Raw genomic sequence first — 21,864 nt, forward strand, 5'->3', positions numbered from 1 at the left:
ACGTCAGATGCAGGGGGCATGTCGGGGCGACAAGGTGTGGCCCCTGAGGGGCGGCAGCCCGGGTTCTTTGAACTCGGTTGCCCAATAGAGGCTATGCCCCTGCATTAACTCTCGCTTTGCAGAGCAACAGTTTCCAAGTGACATCATCTGGAACATACCCGGTAGGTTGGAACAGAACTTCTGTAGAATAGTGCCACCTAATTCCACCTCCCTCAGGCAACCCAGTTCCCTCAGGCAACCCCTGCTCTAATTGTAGAATCCAGTTCGGCCTGAATAGGAGAGATTTTGTCCGTATTATGAAGAAAACACCCCACCCCACCCCAATCTAAAAACACGTCTGCCATCTTCCTCCACTTCCTTTTGGATGCTTCCAAATCTAGGATATATAGTTCAGGACATTAACTGTTTCAGGATATGGTTGGGATTACAAGGATAAATTTGAGGTGTGCTGAAAAAAGAAATGGCCGCTCACATGGGGTGCGCTGCTGTGCCAGCATGCAAAGAGGCTGACTCGGCAGCTACCTGGCTGCCCTGCCTCAAGCCAAGAAGTGAAGTTGCTGGCCTGGCTGGGGAGAGCAGGCTGGGTGACCTGTGAGGAGGAGGTCAGTTTGTGTAGCAAACCTAACCAGAAGCAAGGGCCTTGAGAACGCAGCACCTAGAAAGCAGACTGAGCAGACATACAGTTCACCTGGTCATCAGCTTCACCATGTTGTGCTATATTTATTCTCAAATTATCCAATTTTTATCAAAATATGCATATATAATACCAATAAACATGCAAAATAGATACTTTTGGAGACTTTTTTGTGAAAAGTGTTCTCTAGTTCCACTTTTTTTGGAGATGGATATCGACCTTTTTCACCATCTGGACCAGGCAACCCTAGAGCTGTTGGTGAAACCTGTGGGGAATCAGGGTAGGGCTTGTGGATTTCTTTCAGGGTCCCCCTACCTCCCCCCCCCCCCATAACCTGAGCACTGGGTCATTCCACTTCTGAGCATTCCTGGAAGTCCATTCATCCACAAACATGGTTGTGATCTCTGCAGTGGCAGAGGTGGTTTGAGCCCCTTGGGAGAGACGCTCCCACCACCACTACTTTCCTATGCTCTCCATATCCGCAAATGGGCTTATTTCCAAAGGATGCTGTGCTGACCCAGTGTCTTCTGGGAGGAAGCCCATTCACCACTGAGGGAGGATAGGAGAAGGAGGAGCTGCTGCTACTGAGGGACTCAGAGGCAGTGGTAGTTCCTCCTCTTCCCATCTTCCTTAACAGGGACATGGTGGTGGTGTCTCCTCTTCCTTCCCCCTTCTCAAGAGGAAGGAGAGCAGCTGTCACTACTGCCACTACTGGTGCTACCAAAATCACTGAAGAATATTCTTCTGCATTGGCCAATTCCCCATTAGGGAATTGGGTGGGGGGCAGTGAAAGCTTCGGCTTTTGAAGGGAGGAGGGCAAGTTGCTGCCACACGCATCTCCATTCCAATTCCCATTCACCAATTGAAACTGGCCAATGGGAGGGGGGAATCTTCTTTGGTAGTGGCAGCTTGAGGAGTGGCAGCTGCTCCAGCTCCTCCATTTGCCAGTGGGGAAGGTGGGAGAGTTCAAGGTCAAACCACTTCCCCATGGCGGGGGTTGGGGATATACACACCAAGGGGACCTGCAGGCCTGGAGCTGGATGTGCACCTATTGCTAAAGAAGCAAAGTCCACCATTAGTGTTTCCCTTTTAATTCCTCTTACTGTAAACACTTAAGGAACTCATGGCTGAGGTGAGATTTAAGGAGGGAAGAAATGAAGCCACCAAATACAATAATAAAAGGGAGAAGAGACCTCAAGGTGCCTCAAGCTGCAAAGATTAGTTGAGCACTGTTACACTTGTGTTATAACAACAGCAATGAACTGTTGTTTACTAGCACTTCATTATTAGTGTCATTCCATAGTTGTTGCATTTTTTAGGTAATGTGAAATGCAGCTTTTGTCTCTCCTTGAAGGAACTTAATTAGAATGGCACCTGATGAAAGAGTTTCAGTACTCAAAACAAAGTTATCTTCTTTGCACCTTTAGGTTTCCTCCCCTTTTGTTCCTGAGGTGACTTCTGAACCAAGGACTTGCCTCCAATTAGCTCTTGCTCTTAGAAACATGACTAGCTGTCGTGTGCATATCCACACACACATATACATGAGGCGGCTCTTCCATGAGGCAAGGTAAGGCAGTCACCTCTGGCAGCAGATTATTGGGGTACCAGCAAGGTGGTAAGATACCCTTCTGACTGCACCACTACTTTTATAAAAGGGAGGGAAGACGAGAAGGAGGCTGTATACAAGGGCAGGGGAGGGGGCACTTGGCACCCAATATACACAGATATCTCTTTCTCCAAAACCACTCACGTCATATCCCGCAACAGCCTAAAAACACCTGTCCACCTCATATCAGCCCACAACCCTAGAACCTACCCCAAAATTCACAGCAGGTTGAACACAACTGATAACCAGCAAAGCCAAACCTAATCTGCCAGTCATGTAAGGCAGCCAACCAGGGGCTTGATAAACATGGCTTATATAAACCTCCAACTGACTTGGATCTGCAAAAAACAGGGAGCTGTTGAGCACCTGGCACAGGCCACAAAATGTGACTAGGGAGCGATGTTTGGCTTGGTGGCTCACCAGTGGTGAAGGTCCCAATGTATTTGCTCCAGGGGCTCTTTTCTTTTAAACAGGGACAGCCCCTGCTTTCTGGCCCTGTTAAATCCCTCTCCAGATTTTTGCCTTTGGGTGATCCCCCCCCCAATGTTGTCAGTATGAGATGCCTCTGCAGACAAGCTCTGAGTGTGGGCACAGCAGGAGGCATGGCTAGCACCCTCCCATTCACCCCCTTGCATCGCAGACAGTGAACACCTGGACGTTTTCCACATAGAGCTTTTAGCTCGCATCTCCTCACTGGCCAAATTTACCCCCAAGTCCCTGCAAGCTTTCGGGGAGCACTTTGGACATGATTCAGTATTTCATTGCGCGTTAGAGTGTAGCCTGGTTTATATCCAGGATTTTTTTTTTTAAATCCATGTTTTGTGCTGGTTTTTTGGGGGGCAACTTCGAATTCGCAGTAAAGCCTTGCAGTAAACTCACGGTAAAGCCTGCTGTCTCAGAAAGTTCCTGGTCAGGGTATGCCTTGCTTTTTAAATCAATGAAGGACAGAGTAAATAAATACAGCATACAGCTGAGCCTTCAGCAACGGCAGATGGAAGAGACTATAGCTCAATGGCAGAGCATAGCAAAGGTCCCAGCCTTTCCATGAGGCAGAGGAGACAGTCACCTCAGGCACGAGGAGGATGCATGGGGGCAGCAAACACCAGCCCCTGCTCCCACAGCTGCCACTCTGCAGATCCGCTTCCTGCTGCCGCTTCCTTCTTCACGCACTGCGGCATGCTCTTCACTTCTTCCTTGCCCCGCTGAGACACACTCTTTCCCTTTCCCCCTCCCCTGAGTAACATGAATTATGAAGGCCTCTGCTGTCACTACTGGGCTGGATGGCTTAGCCCAGGCCTGCTCAGCTTCGGCTCTCCTGTAGATGTTGGCCTACAACTCCCATAATCCCTGGCTATTGGCCACTGTGACTGGGTATTATGGGAGCTGTAGTCCAAAAACAGCTGGGGGGGCCAACATTGAGCAGGCCAGGCTTAGCCGGAGTATGCTTGTGTGCCGCTTCTGCTGCTTTGACGGCAAGGCCAGAGAATGCTGAGGCTGACCAGGGCTGGGCGAGGGGGCCAGGCACTGTTCTTCCCCTCAGGCGACACCATGTCTTGGCCTGCTCCTGGGCCCCGGTTTCAGTCCTCCCTGGCACCTCCAGGTAACCCTGGAGAGCTGCTGCCAGTCAAGGTAGACAATGCCGAGCGAGATGGAGTCACTGGGCTGACTTAGTATATGGCAGCATGATAATGGTTGAGAGGAAGGTAGGACACAGTCTGCAAACCTTTTAGAATGGAGAGCATGGTGTGATGATAATGTCTCTGCTTTCAGGGGATGGGGCCATTGCTCAAAGGAAGAGCATCTGCTTTGCATGCAGGAGGCCGCGTGTTCAATCCCTGGCATCTCCAGGTAGGGCTAAGAAAGACTCTTGTTGAAACCTTGGAGAAGCCGCTGCCAGTCAGTGTAAACAAAAGTGAGCTAGATAGACCTATGGTCTGACTCACTGAAAGGCAGCTCCCAATGCTCTTCTATGTTCCTATCTGTGAAATGTTGGCAGGCATGCTGACATACGGCATAGCCCCAAACAACTCACCGGCCCCATACACACACCTCACCCCGTGAGACATATTTCAAAGCAACACTACCACAAACATCTCCACCACAAACACCAGAGGCATCACCTTATCTCTGGGCCACACCAGTCCTTATCAGCAGGGATGAAATTTCCTTTCGAATATTTTCATTTCAACCAAAATTACAGTTGTGCCAAACTAACTAGCCCCTTCACCCTGCACACTGTTGCTAAGCTATAGTGGGGAGAGGGGGGCTGGGTGTATAAGCCCCAGAGATTATAGAATCTTACTGCCAGTCCCAGCTTCAGATAATTATCTGTGGGGTATTTGTTATCTGGGTACTCAGGCTATTGAATCAGAAGCAGCAATTTTAATCCAACCTGAAACAGATCAGATGCTCCAACAGAGAGAGACTTGCTTGCATTTCAACATATTGCTTCCCCTGCCAGAAACTTCAGAAGAACTTGGAGCCTTCCAAAGAACCAGGTGCCCGAGAGCCTAGGCAGAAGGTAAACCAGCTACTGGGCAGAGGAGGACTTGGGAGTCCTGGCTTTGTTCTTTCCAGCCGATTCTACTCCCTTCTCAGAGCTATCAAGGCAGAGGCCTGGCTGGCTTCTCCCTCTTATCCACTAGATCCCAGATCCAGAGGTGGAATTCACGGAGGACAGGTCTATCAATGGCTACTAGTCTGGTGGCTCTAGTCCTCCTCCAACCTCAGAGGCCTCTCAATGCCAGTTGCAGGGGAGCAACAGCAGGAGAAGGGGTATGCCCTCAGCTCTTGCCTATGGGTTTCCCAGAGGCATCTGGTGGGCCACTGTGTGAAACAGGATGCTGGACTGGATGGGCCTTGGGCCTGATCCAGCAGGGCTTCTTATAGAACTACAATTCTTATAGAACTAAGAAGTGAATCCCACTGAGGAAAGAAATAGAAAAGGCAGGGTGCTCCCCATTTGCTGAAGCCCATTTCCCTGCCAGTATTCCAGGACATCCCATTTGGGTCCTTCTCCTTATCCAGGACAGCAATGAAATGAGATTCAAATGCATTAGCCTTTGGGGCAGAAGTTAGCGGGAAGGCAGTTATAAGGAAGCCTCAAACAATAAGCAAGTGTTTTGTTGTCTTTTTACTACATCCCTCTCTTGTTATTGGTCAGAACAAATCCTTTCCATCTATGCCCTCATGCTACCTACCTAGCCATCGATGTCATTTTAACCTGTTGTGCGTCTCAGGAGGACACATTCATCTTATGCTCTCTTCTCTAGCAGTTTAACCCACACTTCTTGTATGCCCTCTTTCACAGCGGATTTCGAATTTGCTTTCAGTTTTATAGAATTCTATTTGGATGCATAGTCCTTTCTGTCCCTAAATATGTGAGTGTGTGTGTGTGTGTGCGTGCGCACATACACGCACAACAACATTTCCATATTTGGTGTAGTGTAGTTGCTACACATGTGAGCTGGGGTGGGGAGAGTCCACAGTTCAAATGTTGCCTCTTCATGAACTCACTAGGTGGCCTTGGGCAAGACACATTCTCTGCGCTCCTCAGCTGTAATGTGTGGACAATAATACTGGCTTATCTTACAGGGTTTTTGTAAATATTTCTGAAATATTATATGCTTTGAAGTGCTATATCAGTGCTAAGAATTATTATGCATTAATCGTCCCCACCAGGGTCTACCAGCATGGACTCCAAGGCTGCAAGCCTAAGCATGTTTTCTTGCAGGAGAAAAAGTTCTATTGAAAGCTATGGGATATGCTTACAAATCCATGCATTTAGACTTGAGCAGACACATTTTACAGATGAAGAATTGAGGCAAAGCTAGTGTTTGAGCTAGCATTTGAACCCAGGTTCCCCATACATAAGGACAACTTCAATTAACCAGATAACACAGCTCTATACTCAGTGGTGCTCTAACCCCTGGGGAACCCCAAACCCTCTTTAGTCTGTCCTGGGTGGTGTGGTCGCCGCTGGCCTGCACTGTGCCAGGCAGCCGAGTGTGATTGTGACCTGCGCCGGGTGCTTTAGAGACAGAGGGGAGAGGGGGAAAAGAAATATGTGGGGTGGGGATATAAGTTGTGTATTGAAATGTTTCTGCTAATGCATACTTGCATAAATATACCTGTTTTGTATTCTGACATTCTTGTGAGTTCAGTTGCTGATTGTGCCCAGAACCCACATGTTAGAAACACTGCGTTTGTCATGGGTGTGTGTATAGGGGGATGATGCTTAACTTGCAGTGGGGGGGGGGCCTCCAAAGGCCTTTAAGTCCAGGCTCCTTAATGACCAGGGTGTACCTCTTATACTCATCTGTAGTATTTGGGATATTTCTCCACGTGAGGCTTGTCAACTCAATCCAATGCCTCTTTACTCGGAAATGCCCCATGTAAAGCTGTATGGAATTACAGCCTGATTGTTTGTGCTTAAATCAGTCTCTAAGGTGAATGCAAAGCCTTAAGTGCCTAGATTAGATTTTAAAACATTCGCCTGAGGCACAAATTCTGCAAGTGGGGATCCAACATGCCTTTTAGCGCCATCATGTGAAAAACAGCTCCATGAACCAGTTGGGTGGATCTGTTCGTCTGGAACTCCTAGAATGTTCTTTCGGAACTCTGCAGCAAATATGGCTGAACTCTCCCGCCACCGCTTCATAATAACTTTGCTGTCGGTCTGTCCCTCTCTATCCCCAAACTCTTCCACCTCTTGTCACACTATGGCTTTCAGCATCTTTTACATGTGTCCTACAGCTTCTTTGCATTCTCTGTACAAAGATGGTCCCTTTTGTTGATCCAGCTTGTGGATCAGCCTCTCTACAAATGATGATTTTGACTGCTGTCCCTCCATTCCTAGGCAATGCACTCCCTCTGGCATCCTTTTCTCATGGGCACGTTTCTCCACATGTTGGCAGATGTTTTGCTTCTCACTCACTCTGCTCAACCCTGTTGCCCACGTCCACCCTGGTGCTCTCCGGAATCATTGCAATCATACTCATCTGTTTGTTTTTGTGCTGCTAATCCACTTCATTCTCTCTCTAAATGAAGAATTCTTAACAAGTCTGGAAGTCTGCATTCCCACGACCAGATGTCAGTGCAAGGAAATGTATGAGCTACCCCTTTGTTTTCTTGTTTGCTTTCCAGCACCAAAATAAGTCGCACAACTCAGCCCTTGCATATTTTGCCTACTCCTGCGTGATGCTTACTCAGAAGCAAGTCCCACTGAAGTCAGTGGAACCTGGCCCCAAATAAGTGTGCACAGGATTGCAACCTCAATGCTTTTCTAGCATGTTTGTAAAGAAGCTTCTCTTGAACTCACTCTTCATATCCAAAACATTCAGTGTCTAATCTGACCTAGAAATGGACAAAGATTGATTATCAGATGATCTGATAGTCAATTTAATTATGTCAGTTATCACGATCTATTAGGGGGCATTTTTATCCCTGGCATAATATCACATTCTCATGATACACCCATTCCGACATGCAGCACACATACATAACCATTAGTACCAGCTTCTGTTGAGACCTTTTCACATCCAGAAATCTTGAACTATTTATTCCTAATGCATTTGGGCCACTGCACTGCCAGTTCCAACATCTTCGATATTTGAAGGACAACTGCCCCCGGCACTGCCTCTGGCTACCTACCTGAACAAGAAGCAAGAAGCAGCAAGAAGTCTACCAACATCAGAAATGACCGTTGCCAGGGTTAGGCTGTTTTTAATGCCAAAGTTTAGCACTAGACCATGCAAAAATAATAATGAAGACAAGTATGCCTCTAGCCATGTGCAGAGTGTGTTTCCTTCATGCATGGGTAACAACAGCTGGTCCCAGCAGCACATTAGCAATTAAGAGCATCCAGAGCAAAATATGAGCTCCAATGCCTTTCAGCACTGTTTTCTATCTAGCCATGGTGCAATTTCATGGTTGCTAGCTACCCCTTCCCATTCCATTTCTCTACAATCTATATCTATGTCTAAGCTTTCCCTGGCCATGACTACTAAATCCATAGCCCAAATACAAATAAATGGTTTAGCTTCAACAAACTGGATTTTGGACACACACATTGGATTGAACTGACCTGATGCTGAGCACACACGCTGGCAACTTTTTCAGTGTGTCTTGATCTGCGAAGTCTAGATAATATGGGGAAAAGGGTTGGGTTCACACTGGAGAAAGTTTTCCCACTTCTGCCTGTTGCTCTGTCTCAACTAAGTCCTCCTACAAGGTCCCAGGCTGCACTGATGGCAGAGAGAAAGAGAAAAACAGGGAGGGGACCAATGGCCAAAAAATATGACACAACAGCCACCCAAGTGATGTCTCCGCCTCCTCCAAAGGGGACTGGCAAGGAGGTTGAAGACCCAAGAGACGGAATGGGGGGGGACATGGACATATCCCCCTAAGTGGGCCAAATGAAAGGAGCACGCCCCTTTGGGAAACAATTAAAGGAGTGAGCTTTCTAACATGTGGAGTGGGAGAAGAAAAACTCATCTGGAGTTTGTGTCTGAAAAGGAAGAAACCTGTAGTGGGTTACTGTAGGACCTGGGAAACAGACTTCTTAGCTCTCATCCCAAACTACAGGGAGAATTTGGGGCCTAGGCTTGTTCAAATATAGAAAGAAAAAAGAGTAGGAAGTCAACAGTCTCAGGGAATATATATCTTGTGTCCTTATCTCTTCCTAAAGATAGCAAGCAAAAGATATCTTTTGTACTGTGTTCTGTGAGGGGAGGGATATAGCTGCACATTTTCTGACACAGTGAAGAAGTGTGAAGGAGAGCTGGTCTTATGATAGTGAGTGTGAATTATTCCCTTTGCTAAGCAGGTTCTGCCCTGGTTTGCATGTGGATGGGTGACTACATGTCTGCTGTAAGATAGTCCCCTCTGGGGGGTGAGGCTGCAGCTCAGAGGTAGAGCACCAGCTTTGCATACAGAAGGTCCCAGGTTCAATCCTTGGCATCCCCTGGTACGGCTGGGAAAGTCTCCAGCCTGAAACTTTGGAGAGTGGATGCCAGTCACTGAAGACAAGACTGAAGTAGATGGTATCAGGCAGCCTCCAAAGTTCCTAAGGTAAAGGCATGTAGTCTGATTTATTTCTATATGTGGACAAGTCTGCAGGTTTTAGGAACATAGGAACATAGGAAACTGCCATATACCAAGACATTGGTCCGTCTAGCTCAGTATTGTCTACACAGACTGGAAGTGGCTTCTCCAAGGCTGCAGGCAGGAATCTCTCTCAGCCCTATCTTGGAGATGCTACCAGGGAGGGAACTTGGAGCCTTCTGCTCTTTCCAGAGTGGCTCCACCCCCTGAGGGGAATATCTTGCAGTGCTCACACTTCTAGTCTCCCATTCAGATGCAGCCAGGGCAGACCCTGCTTAGCTAAGAGGACAAGTCATGCTTGCTACCACAAGACCAGCTCTCCATGTTTTCTAACACAATTGTGCACCAGAACTCTTGGTCTGAGAGTGATGCTGAGTGGTCTGCACCACAGAGAAGCAGAAACACGTGCTGAGTTATTTTGCTCTTCATATGGTGTGATATGCTCCCAATGTCCCTATTTACAGGGACAGTAATACCCATTTTTGTTTCCTGACCCAGGTAAATAATGGTTCCTATTTTCTCTGTCTTTAGGGTTCATGTTTCAGCCCCTGCCACCCCAGTTCCCTAGGTGGGAAATTTTATTTATCTATTTACATGCATACCCCGCTCTTCTTCCAAAGAGCCCGGAGTGGTGTTTATCCTCACAACAATCCTGTTGCTTAGGCTGAGAGATCACCCAGGGAGTTGAATGGAGTCTCCTCAATCCCAGTCCAACCCTCTAACCACTGTGCTAGGCTGGTTCTGAGTGGGTGGCAGAGGCAGCTTGACATAAGAGGGCATGCACTGAAATGTATGCACACAAACACAACATGCCAATATACTCCATTCCTGGCTTCCCAACCATAACTTGCCTATCCAGACAGCAAATGGTGATGAAACGTATCTATAACAGTGGTTGTGTGATCTGTACAGCAGATTAAATCGACCTGGTCAGTTTACTAATGCATGCGACTTCAGAAGCCAGGCCAGAACAGAGTAACGGAATGGCCTTGGGCGCAATCCGCTGTTTTATTTTGCACAGGAACTGTTTGTTTGATGTGCCGAGTCCAGCCACCTTCCCCCGGTGCGGCAGTTCTGATTCAGGGATGCCATATTTCCCAAACACTCTAGTGCTACACAGATTTATTGCTGGATTAAGCAGCTGCAGGAGTTAACAGGTAAAGGTATAATGTGACGGGGACAACACACTGCCCGGCTGCAGAAAAAGACCCTGAGGGGCCTTGTCCTCCTTTGGAGTGTTGCTTTTGTATGAATGTGGGAAGCTGCTTCATACAAGAGTCAGGCCATCGGTCCATCATCTCGCTCGGGACTGTCTACACTGACTGGCAGCCGCTCTCCAGGGTTCCAGGCAGGAGTCTTTCCCAGCCCTACCTGGAGATGCTGTCAGGGATTGAACCTGGGACCTCCTGAATGCAAAGCCTGTGCTTTACTACTAAGTCGTGATCGCTCCCCATATTCACTTTGGGACACTATAAATCAGTGTTCCCCAAACTCCTGATAGCCAAAGGCACTCTGTGTTCTTGATAGCCAAAGGCACTCTGTGTTCTTGAAATCAGACGGGTTTTTCTTTCTAGAAGGTGTAAGAGAAAATGACACCCCTACACGAGAGCTTCTGCTTGTGATTCTGTAGGGAAGGCATCAGCTCAGAACAGTGACCAGCAAGGCAATTCTGCTGCATATTTACATCGGAGATGATCCACCTGCAGCCACTGCAGAGAGACAAAAGCAGAATCTAACCCCCAGCAGATACTGAAGGGAAAGCAATAAGTCTAGCGTAGTCAATCATACAGACATGCAGTGGGTAGCCTCCTATGTGGGTAGGTGCCAAAGGCTCATAGGAGCCTTCACTCCTTGTGGCACACAGTTTAGGAATTACAACATTGATTGATGGATGGATGGATTGCATTTCTAAAACCACTTTTTGTTCTGGGACCCCTTTATGTACAATAAAACATTAAAATACATTGACAACGTAAATTAAAAGCACAGCTAGTAAAACCACTATAGTGGATATCAGCAACAGCCTGGGTCCTTACTGCCCAAAAGCTTTTATAAAAAGGGAAGATTTTAGGAGCCTAGGAAAGGCTAGTATGGCTCTCGTCTGGGAGGAAATTCCATAATCTGGGAGCAACCACCAAGAAGGCTGCCCTGGTTGCATTTGAAGGGGAGACTAGAAGTGTGAACCCTGTAAGATATTTTCCTCCGAAGGGGATGATGGAGCCGCTCTGGGAAGAGCATCTAGGTTCCAAGTTCCCTCCCTGGCAGCATCTCCAAGATAGGGCTGGGAGAGATTCCTGCCTGCAATCTTGGAGAAGCTGCTGCCAGTCTGTGTAGACAATACTGAGAGAGATGGACCAACGGTCTGACTCAGTATATGGCAGCTGCCTATGTTCCTATGTTCCTAAGACCTTAGTGCGGAAAGGCCAAGCCTCAGCAGACCCTGGTACCCAAAGCAGGCCCTTCTGAAAGATCCTGTAAAGTGGGTAGATGAAACTGGCAGCAGACAATGCCTACGATATCTCGGATCCAAACCCTGAATAGTATTTTACTATTTATTATGAATTTATTAATGTTATTTATTATTACATCATGATGATGATGATGATGATGATGATGATGATGATGATGATAATAATAATAATAATAATAATAATAATATAAAACTAGCTGGGTTGGACACAGAGCATCTGCGCCTCCAGCCGGCCCACCCACCCGCCACCACCTTCTTACCCCATCAGCCGCCATGCCACCTTTTTCTCGTCCCCCATCCCTCCACTTTCTGGCCGGCCAGGGCTGGCTTCTCCCCCCTCCCGCCCGCTTTCTGGTGGGCTTCTTCTCCCTCCTGCCGCTCCTCCCCCCTGGTTTCCGGACAGTTGGTCCGCCTGCCACTTTATGGCCAGCCGGGCACCGGCTCCTTCTCTCGGCAGCACCCCCTACTTGCTGGCTGACTTGCGGGCGGGCGGGCGGGTGGGCGGACTTCTTCTCCCTCACACCCCACACCCCCCGGTTTCTCGCCACCCCCTGCTTTCTGGCTGGTTTTCTTCATCAGCTGCAGCTGCCATTGTCCTCTCTCCCACATGTCCCGTGGCTATCCAGCAGCAATCCGAACTCTCGCGAGAGCTGCCACACATGGGATTAGCCATGGGTTTGCCTTAGAGAATTAAATATATAGATAGAAGATTCCAAAGAGATCTGTAAAATTAGAAAAGAATCAGGAAAAAACCAAACGTAATAATAAAGGATCTAAGAGATAAAGGGTACAAGGAGAGAGCAAATAACTCTTCTATGTTTTGCTTAGAAATAAGCATATTATGGGTAGAGGAGTATACCATGATAAAACCATGTTGGGGGCAACTATTGATTCTTGCTTCTGGACACAGGATAATCAGTTATGGGGTTGAATAAGTGCAGGGTAGATCTTCAGATGGAACACGGGGCTGCCTAGAGAGGCTGAAGAGTTACTTTGATGGGGGTAAGATGTAAGATGCTTCAAACAAAGATGTAACAGGCAACCATAGAAGAAGTCTTGATAGCTAGTCATGGAGTAAGGAGCTGGACAAGGAGTGGGGCCTGCTAAGGACCAGTTGGCAGGCCCCGGCTTCCCATGCTTTAGATCCCATGTGAGTCTTTCCAAGGAGCACCTCTCTCTCTCTGGTCAGTTCTTTTGGTTCTGTTGGGGTCTGGTCTACCCATGCAGCAGAATGAAGCAATCATGAGGTAGAAGGGTTGTAAGGTGGTAGAATGGACTTCACTACTTCAGACAGCAGGAGGGGATTACATTTTTGAATGTTTCTCTACATTAAAACAAAGTTCTGCAATCAGAAAACTAGCACAGTAGGGAGTGGGCTGGGATAGAACCCAGAGAGCTGGTCTTGTGGTAGCAAGCATGACTTGTCCCCTTAGCTAAGCAGGGTCTGCCCTGGTTCCATTTGAATGGGAGACCACATGTGAGCACTGTAAGAGATTCCCCTCAGGGGATGGAGCCGCTCTGGGAAGAGCATCAGAAGGTTCCCAGTTCCCTCCCTGGCAGCATCTCCAAGATAGGGCTGCGAGAGATTCCTGCCTGCAACCTTGGAGAAGCCGCTGCCAGTCTGTGTAGACAATACTGAGCTAGATGGACCAATGGTCTGACTCAGTATATGGCAGCTTCCATGTTCCTATGTTCTTCCTCCCTTATGTACTAGTTTTTTACTTACTGGAGACTAGGTGCGGGGGAGAGCCTTCAGAAATGTCACCCCCATCTTGCAGCCGGAAAGGATATAGTCTGCTCTATCATCTTAGCAGTCTACCACCTTATTCAGCCGTTTGCATAGACCAGGCCTGAGAGTAGTGGGTAGGCATGCCAAAGGCACAAATCCATTTGCTCTAAAATAAAACTGGACTTACTGTTTGCTGCTTCAGCTTCTATCGCAAGTTATTAAAATGAAACCACAACAAATGCCTCTAAAATACAACACTGGTTGTTTTGGAGCAGGGGTGTGTGTGTGTGTGTGTGTGTGTGTGTGTGTGTGTGTGTGTAAGTGAATCCAAGAGCAGATCTGTAAATTTTGTTGAGAAGCTTGCCCCTTCCTATAGCGGCCTCTTTGCCTTCTGAAATGGCATGCCTGCCCATTATGGTTGCTTGAGGCAACAGTATTCTTAGAGGTGCCAATAAAATGGCCTTTGTTCTTCTCGGAGGTGCACCACAGGCTGCATTGCAATGTCACAGGGGATGATGGGAGGGGGAGGAGCCATTCTATAGAGAACTGCTTTGAGAGCTTTTCGTCGAGGAGTGGTATATAAATAAAATAGTCTGGTTTTATATTGTATCTTGAGTCCCTGGATGTTGTTGGACCGCAACTCCCATAATTTCCTTTGGTCATTGTGGTTGGGGATGATGGGAGCTGTAGTCCAACATCATCTGGGGACCCAACTTGGAAACCCCCTCCTGCAGGAGACCCTGGGGTCCACTTCTTTGATTTCAGGTTATAGCTGCTTGGACTCCCAAAGTTGCCATTCGATCTTTCTTTCTTTCACCCTCCAAGGAGCTCAGGATGGTGTACATGGTCCATTCTCTTTGTTTTCATCCTCACAACAAATCTGCAATGTACAATGGGCTATGGGATGGGGACTGGCCCGGGGTCACCCACTGAGCGTCAGGGCTGAGTGGGGATTTGAACCCAAATCTTCCTGGTCCAACCTGTTAACCCCTACACGACAATGGCTCTCTCCTAGACCAGCTGCCAGTTAAGCTCATAAATCATCCCCTGTAGCCACCACAAATCCCATCGGCTGAAGAATTCCTTGTCTTGGCCATTGCTGGATTCGGAGCCTGCGAGTGTGTTCCTTCTTCCTGGCCCCTGAGCTGCTGAATCCCTGCCCCCTGCGGCTCTTTGCAACCCTGCTCTTGGGGTGGTGCTGAAGCTGCAGACAACAGTTCTGAGCTAGCAGAGCTGGACAGCTCTGATAAGGCCTTATCAGATGTCAGAGAGACAGTTTGGGCTCTGGGTTTGGTGACAGGGCAGAGCCGGGAGGCAGAATGTCAACTTAGCAAAGCATTCGCTTTGCTTGTATGCGTGCACACGCTTGAGTTTGTGTGAGAGTAGCAACAGGAACGGCAGCTGGAAAAGTCTGGCCAGTCAGTCACGTATTCTGGAGAGGGATGTGTCCAGATCTCCTTGGAGCAACAGGCCAGGAATAAAAGCCATCCAGCCGGTTGCTTGGAGGCAGCTGACAATGCTTCAGAGCCAGGAGTCAAATTCGACCTTCTAGTCATTTAAAGCTCTCGGCCTCTTATTTTACATACTTAAAAATGGCATGTGTGAATGCAACAAAGACATGTATCATAAAGGTACATGTGTTAAAGGCTCACATTTAATTGCAACTTTCTATTGAGTGTACGCATCTAAATAGCACAAAACCTCTTTCTTTCTGTCTGTTTTTATTCCATTTGTTTTGCACTGGCCTGTCTACGATCTCAGCCCCTTTTGCGTCTTTTCCCCACTCTTGCCCTCCCCCTCACACCTCATACAGCCTCCTCTTCTCATTTTGTTAAGCCTCTTCTCCCTACTGCACAACCTTTTCAAGTACTTCAAGAACCACTTGTGAGACTGCTGAATTAGAACATATCAATATATCAAGAGGTTTAATTCTATTCATCAGGCTTGCAATGTAATTCCTGACACATTACAAAGTTAATTAGCACGGCAAAGCTAAAAAGGCTATGTCATCATCATAGGAACATAGGAAGCTGCCATATCTTGAGTCAGACCATTGGTCCATCTAGCTCAGTATTGTCTACACAGACTGGCAGTGGCTTCTCCAAGGTTGCAGGCAGGAATCTCTCTCAGCCCTATCTTGGAGATGTTGCCAGGGAGGGAAGTTGGAACCTTCTGCTCTTCCCAGAGCAGCTCCATCCCCTGAGGGGAATAATATCTGACAGTGCTCACACTTCTAGTCTCCCATTCATAGGCAACCAGGGTGGACCCTGCTTAGCTAAAGGGACAAGTCATGCTTGCTACCACAAGACCAGCTCTCTTCCCTCACTCACGGCTGCAGTAATGTGTCACTGTGCTTATCTTATATACATTTATGCGTTACATTGAATTGTCACAGACGATGAGGTTGTTCTCATGAGCAGCCCAGCTCTAAGCCAAGGTGAAGGGAGCAAGCATTCCTTTAACCTGGCTTGTGTGCCTCCTCGGGCTCCACACAGCCCATGGAGACACAGAGATGGGATCACAGATTGCCCTTCTGACAGAGAATCCCGTCCATGTACAGCACCCGTGGCGCAGTGCATTGTGGGATCTCCAGAAGCCTCTGGAGCTCCTCGCTGAGTGTCACCGCACAGATTGTCAGGGAGCACAATCCGCGCTCCCAGCAGCCTTTTAGTGATCGTCTGGGGCAAGGGCGTCGCTTGGGGGGAAGGGCCTGTGTTCGCCCCTCTCCCCAGTGGCCCCTCGGAGTGAGGGAAATAATGAAGAAAATAGGGAGGGGTGGAGCTGCGGGGGCCCTCAGACAAGAGCTGGGGGGGCCAGGTTCTTTGAACCCATCTGCTCAATTATAGCTACACCCCTGGTCTTGGGGAAGGTGAGCTGGAGCAGCCGTCCCCCCTCCCCCCTAGTCATGTGACTGGCCCCTTGACCTCTTGCACTTTATGGCCATTTGGCACCACTGTCTCCATTTTCCCCTTCCCTCCATATCCATATTCTCTCTCTCTCTCTCTCTCTCTCTCTCTCTCACACACACACACACACACACACACAACCCGCTTCCAACTTAAGATAACCATGCATCTAATGGAGTGCACTGCAGTCCACAAAAGATTGTGCTACAATAAATTCAGTAGTCTTTAAGGTGTCACAGATTCTTCACAGAGACTTCAGAGTCTTGTGGCATCTTAGAAATGAATGTATAATATATAATAAATAAAATAAAATAAAATAATAATATGCTGCTTTTCAGTTAGAAATTCTCCAAGCAGTTTGTGTGGAAAAAGAAGAATACATTTATTTTGCTGCCGCCGACTAACACAGCTAATCTTCTGAAAGTGGTTCTGTAACACATTCTTTCCTGACCTACCCACCACTATACGGGTTGGAACTCAAGAAGCTACAAACGTATGGCTGGACTCTCCACTTGAGAAGCAACACATTTTAGATCCTTCACAACCATGAGGGCTAGAAACGTGATGCATTTTTAAAATGAAACCAGATGCTCCCTCTAGTACAGTTAGGGGATCTATGAGAAGAAGCAGCTACATTCTAACAAACTTGAGTACAAAGTCAAAGTTTCTGGATTAATCCTTGCTAGCAACAGGGGAGGGGGGGGAAACAGGGGAGGGGACAAGTAAGTTTCCCGCTGACATCAAATTCAAGTGAAAGGGACAGCTAGTTCTCTGAAAAGTGCCTTATCTCTGAGCCAGATAAAGAGGAAAAACCCCAGCAAGCTGGGGCTGAGCACAATGCAGCACATCAGTTTTGATCACTGACTCGGCTCCCCCATTTGCTCTGCTGATGCTCCTTGGTCATTCCCTAGAAATGTAGCAAGGACCGTCATTCATCCACATTGCAGCTTGCCTCTGCCAGTTCCATGCTCAATCACAGAAAATTTTAAAAAAAAAAAAGGTGAGAAAATATATTTTATTGTATCAACCTGTTGCTCAAAAATGGTGCAAGTTTCTGGGATTTTAATTAGCGTGTGTGTGTGTGAGTGTATAAAGGTAGCATTACTAACACCTGGATTCTGAGGTTATCAGGAATCCAAATTCAGTACATACACAATGAGGCTGTTCTCACAAGAAGCCAAGACTGGGCTGGGCTGCCCGCGGGAACCACTGGGGACCTTTTTGCTCTGGCTTTTTTGCTTTCTGCTTTTGTCCTGCTTTTTCTGTTTTCCTCAGTGATGGCAGGCTTGGGTAAATACCCAAGCCGGCTGGCATGGAGGAAAGGGGGTGGGGATAGGCTTCTGCCTTGATGACCAGGTTCTCTCCTGCCCCACCCACCCACCCACCCACTCCACTGCCCACCAGCCACTACTGGCCACATGGTTCCTGGTGGCGCTTCAGAGGCAAACCCAGCTAAGCAGCTGGACTGTTGAACAAGGTGAAGGGAGCAAGAACTCCCTTAACCCCATTTAATTGATCGTGTGCCAGTGCTGGCTGTTTTCAGCCAGCTCTGAAACACTGACAGGCACCCACCCATCATGAAAGAGATCCCCACAATGCACTGCGCACTCCCACAGTGCATTGTGGGATTTCTGGGGGCCGGGATGACGTGTCCCTACCCCCGCACCTCCATGCTGCCTTTGGAAGCTGTGGACCATCGGGGCGCGCTCTTTGTGCGCGCCCAGCAACTCCACATGGATCGTCCGCGGGGAAGGCGAGCTTCTGCTGCCTTCCCCGCCACCCACCCTCAAGCCCTCTCACACGATCATGAGAAAGGGCTCCATCACTAAAGAGGAAGAACTGTTAACATGTAGAGCCTTAGCATCTCTCATGCTGCAGCCTAAAAGGTCCCTTTACCTTTGACGCAATGGCTTTTGTGAGCCATGATCATCTGAGATAGCTTCCTGCCTTGAAGCCACGTAATCCTGAAATAGCATGAGCTGAAGAGACCAAAGTGGGGATGGGGCCATAACTCAGTGGCGGAGCAACTGCTCTGACTGCAGAAGGTCCCAGTTTCAGCCGCTGGCATCTTCTGGTAGGACTGGGAAAGACCCCTGCCTGAAAGCTTGGAGTGCTGCTGCCAGTCAGTGTGTAGACAATGCCAAGCTAGATGGGTCAATGGTCTGAGTCAGTGAAGGCAGCTTCCATCTTGCGCCCTCCTGCAGATGTTGGCCTACAACTCCCATAATCCCTGGCTATTGGCCACTGTGGCTGGGGGTTATGGGAGTTGTAGTCCAAAAACAGCTCGGGGGTGGGGCCTAAGTTGAGCAGGCCTGATCTAGTTCAACAACAGGGCAAAATGACCTAGCCACTACCACAGTCCTGCTGTGGAAAGACATCAGCAGTGCAAGTCCCTTCAGATGATTCAAGACACAGACTGCAGGGGAAAGCCAGTCCCAGGACCACAACTAAGGCATCGCCACTGACATTCACAAGAAGGTGTTTGCAATGGTGAACTAGGGACAAGACAGACAGTTTTAAAAGTGAATAAGGTGGTGCACATGACCTCAGGCTACCACTGATGGAGGCCTGTGGGGAAGACGGAAGCTCGCCTGTCTTCCCCAGCAGACAAGCAGCGGCATCTTTGCCTTCGCCACGCCACATGCCCACACGAACAGCAGTGGCATGGGGGAAGGCAAAAGCTGGGAGCGGGAGGTCTTTCTCCTCCCGCATCATCCCAGAGTGCCCCACATCATGGGTTCCCTGTTGGGAATGGCGGTGGGCTGGGGAGAAGCCTTTTAACCCAGTGGCGATGGTCGCCTCGGCTAAATGCCGGGTTAAAAAGTCAGGCTAGCAGAGGCGGAAGCACCAGGATCTGGAGCAATCCCAGTGCTCCACACAAGCAGCCCAATCCAGACTGGGCTGCCCTAGCCCATGTTGGCCTGCTTGCTTGCATAGCCTCTTAGCGTAGGCAGGGAAAATCCAAGGGTTCCCCCCTAGGCTAGGATCTATGTGAGTTTCCTATGTGCAAAGAATGAAGGAATGTTTCTGTTTGGAGGAACAAGCATCCAGCTAGGCAAGGCCCCACCTGCAGTTTCAAGGGGTACATTCCAGACCCAGATCGATCCCCTTATCTGCTCTTTGTGAGAACCACACTTCAATGTTTGAGCCCTTTGGTGATCAGCAATAGCTGGTTCTGTGTTGTAAGCCATGTTGAACCCTTGGGATAGTGTGGAGCAGCACATTGAAACGAATGACAGTCAGGTGATAGCACTGTCAAATGCACAGCACAGCTACTACTGCCACTGTCTATTCCTTCCTTAATTCCAGTCCTTTGGAAGTCCCACCCTAGGAAGCCTTGTCCAGCCTACCAAAAAATGCACAAGTAGCTGTGTGATCCATTAAAACGAATACAAGTCACAATCCAGCAATGCCTTGACTTGTATTAACAAGAAGTATTTGTGGTTGTTGTTTACTAGGACCAACTAAAAAGACACAGCATTATAAGCAAGTTTTTGAGTTCTCCAGAACTCTTAATCAGGTTGGATGTTAAGCAAAGCAGGAAGGAAGGTGGGGTATCTGGGCATGGTGAAATAGTCCCAAAAGTCTGCAGCGCAGTCTTAAGATGGAAGACAGAAGGAGTTAAGGCAGACCCATGTTGATCAGCCCCACTGAGTGCTAGACATTATCTCAAGTGACACCCAAGGCTTCTGGGATGAAGAAGAGACAATGATGGCTGTTCCCCCATCTTCAGAAATATCACATGCGGCAGTTACTCTGTTCATCCCCCAGTGCTAATTGAAACCTGCTGAAGAGTTTCTGAAGAACTCAAAAGCTTGCTTAAATCTTTGTGTAATTTTGGTTGGTCCTCATAAAGGAGTTACTTGACTGTGGCTTACGAATTTTTCCCAACACAGTTGGACCCAACAAGGATGCCTATAATTTTTCTGTATGTTGAGGAAACCACCACATTTAGTCATCCAGCAGAAGGATCTTGAAACTGTAGGAAAAGGTATGTCTAACTCCCAAAGACAGAACTTTATTTGGATGGGGGTAGCAGGTGTCTGTGTCAATTTGGGATGTCCACGGAACTGGTTCAGAGGCCCTTTATGGGCCTCCAAACCAGTTCGTAAGACTGGTGGTTTGGCCGGCTTGAAGGTGGTGGTGGGGATAACTAAGGATTGGGGAGGGTGCTCTCCCCCCTGCCCCGGCTGTGTTTCCCCCACTGGCACTGTTCTCAAAAATGGTCCCGCCAGGGTGACAGCATACCTCCTTGCCGTCCCGGTAGGTCATGGGTCAGAAGTGGCCGCTGCGCATGTGTGCAGTGGCACTTCCAGTCCGTGACTTACCAGGGCGGCAGGAGGTAAGCTGCCAACCCGGTGGGACCATTTTTGAGAACAGCGCTGGCAGGGGAAACACGGTGGGAGGGTAAAAGCACCCTCCCCAGTCCTTAAAGTTATCCCCACCACCTTCAAACCAGTAGTCGTCAGTTCCATGCACATCCCTAGTGTCAATGCCCTCCAACCACTCGGTAACACTTCTAATTTGGCTTCTATTGAAGCTAAAATTAACTGCCAACTTTACTAGTATAAAGCCCACCATGTTCCTTTTTTTTTTTTTTAACTTCTGGTGTCTGCTTCATGAGGGAGCCATGTGCTTCCAGAGCAAACATTGCCACCTCTACCTGCTGCTGTTTTCAAGATAGAATAAGCCTCTTCCTCTTCACAGAGGCAAAGGAACCACCAACTGCCTGTGGTGAGGCGGAAGTGGAGGAAAAGCCAAGAAGGCAAAGAGCCACCATTGGCACTTCCATTGGCTGTTTTTATGTTGTCTTTAAACTGCCTTTGAACAAGAAGTGACATAATATAAAACATTAATTAGGTAGATGCTGTAAAGCAATACTATTGGTTCATGGAGACAGTTTACACACATTTGGCCAAAAGTAATTTAGTGTTGTGTAATCAAGTGACAGGCATGTATGTGTGAAACAGTCCCTCTGGCAAATCTTAATTCTGGTGTTTAAAAGGACTATTTGGCTCAAGAAAGGCATTTGTCCTGGTGGAGCACATTGTAATTCCCATGAACACAGTGAGTGCTTGTGTGTGTGTGTGTGTGTGTGTGTGTGTGTGTGTGTGTACACACACACTTTTTATTTTTTGTATCTCACCCTTCCACCAATGAGCACAGGGCAGTATACTTGGTTTCCCACTCTACAATTTGTCTGCACAATAAGCCTGCGGGGATGGCAGTCTGAAAGACAGTAACAGGACCAATGAAACCAGGATTTTAACCTCTTAAAGGACATTCGAGCAATAGTGCCATGGTGGCTGTCCTGGAAACAGAAATATCATTGGTTGATCTAGATGGATAGGCAGGCACAACACTATGTTGTGCCTATTGTACGGATCCAGTGCAATATGTACAACTGGAACTGGA

At 48.1% G+C, this 21,864-nt stretch overlaps 1 protein-coding gene across 1 annotated transcript in view; it reads right to left on the reverse strand.

Annotated features, from left to right (window-relative positions):
• Positions 1 to 8,447, reverse strand: part of GATA1 (GATA binding protein 1) — a 28,833-nt gene extending 20,386 nt beyond the window's left edge. The window contains exon 1 of the mRNA XM_053293752.1: positions 8,326 to 8,447. The gene's annotated coding sequence lies outside the window, so the exon portion shown is untranslated. The remainder of the gene's footprint in view (positions 1 to 8,325) is intronic.
• Positions 8,448 to 21,864: the final 13,417 nt, after the last annotated feature.

This window comes from Hemicordylus capensis, chromosome 2, assembly GCF_027244095.1.
Source record: "Hemicordylus capensis ecotype Gifberg chromosome 2, rHemCap1.1.pri, whole genome shotgun sequence".
In the NCBI taxonomy this organism is placed as follows: Eukaryota; Metazoa; Chordata; class Lepidosauria; order Squamata; family Cordylidae; genus Hemicordylus; species Hemicordylus capensis.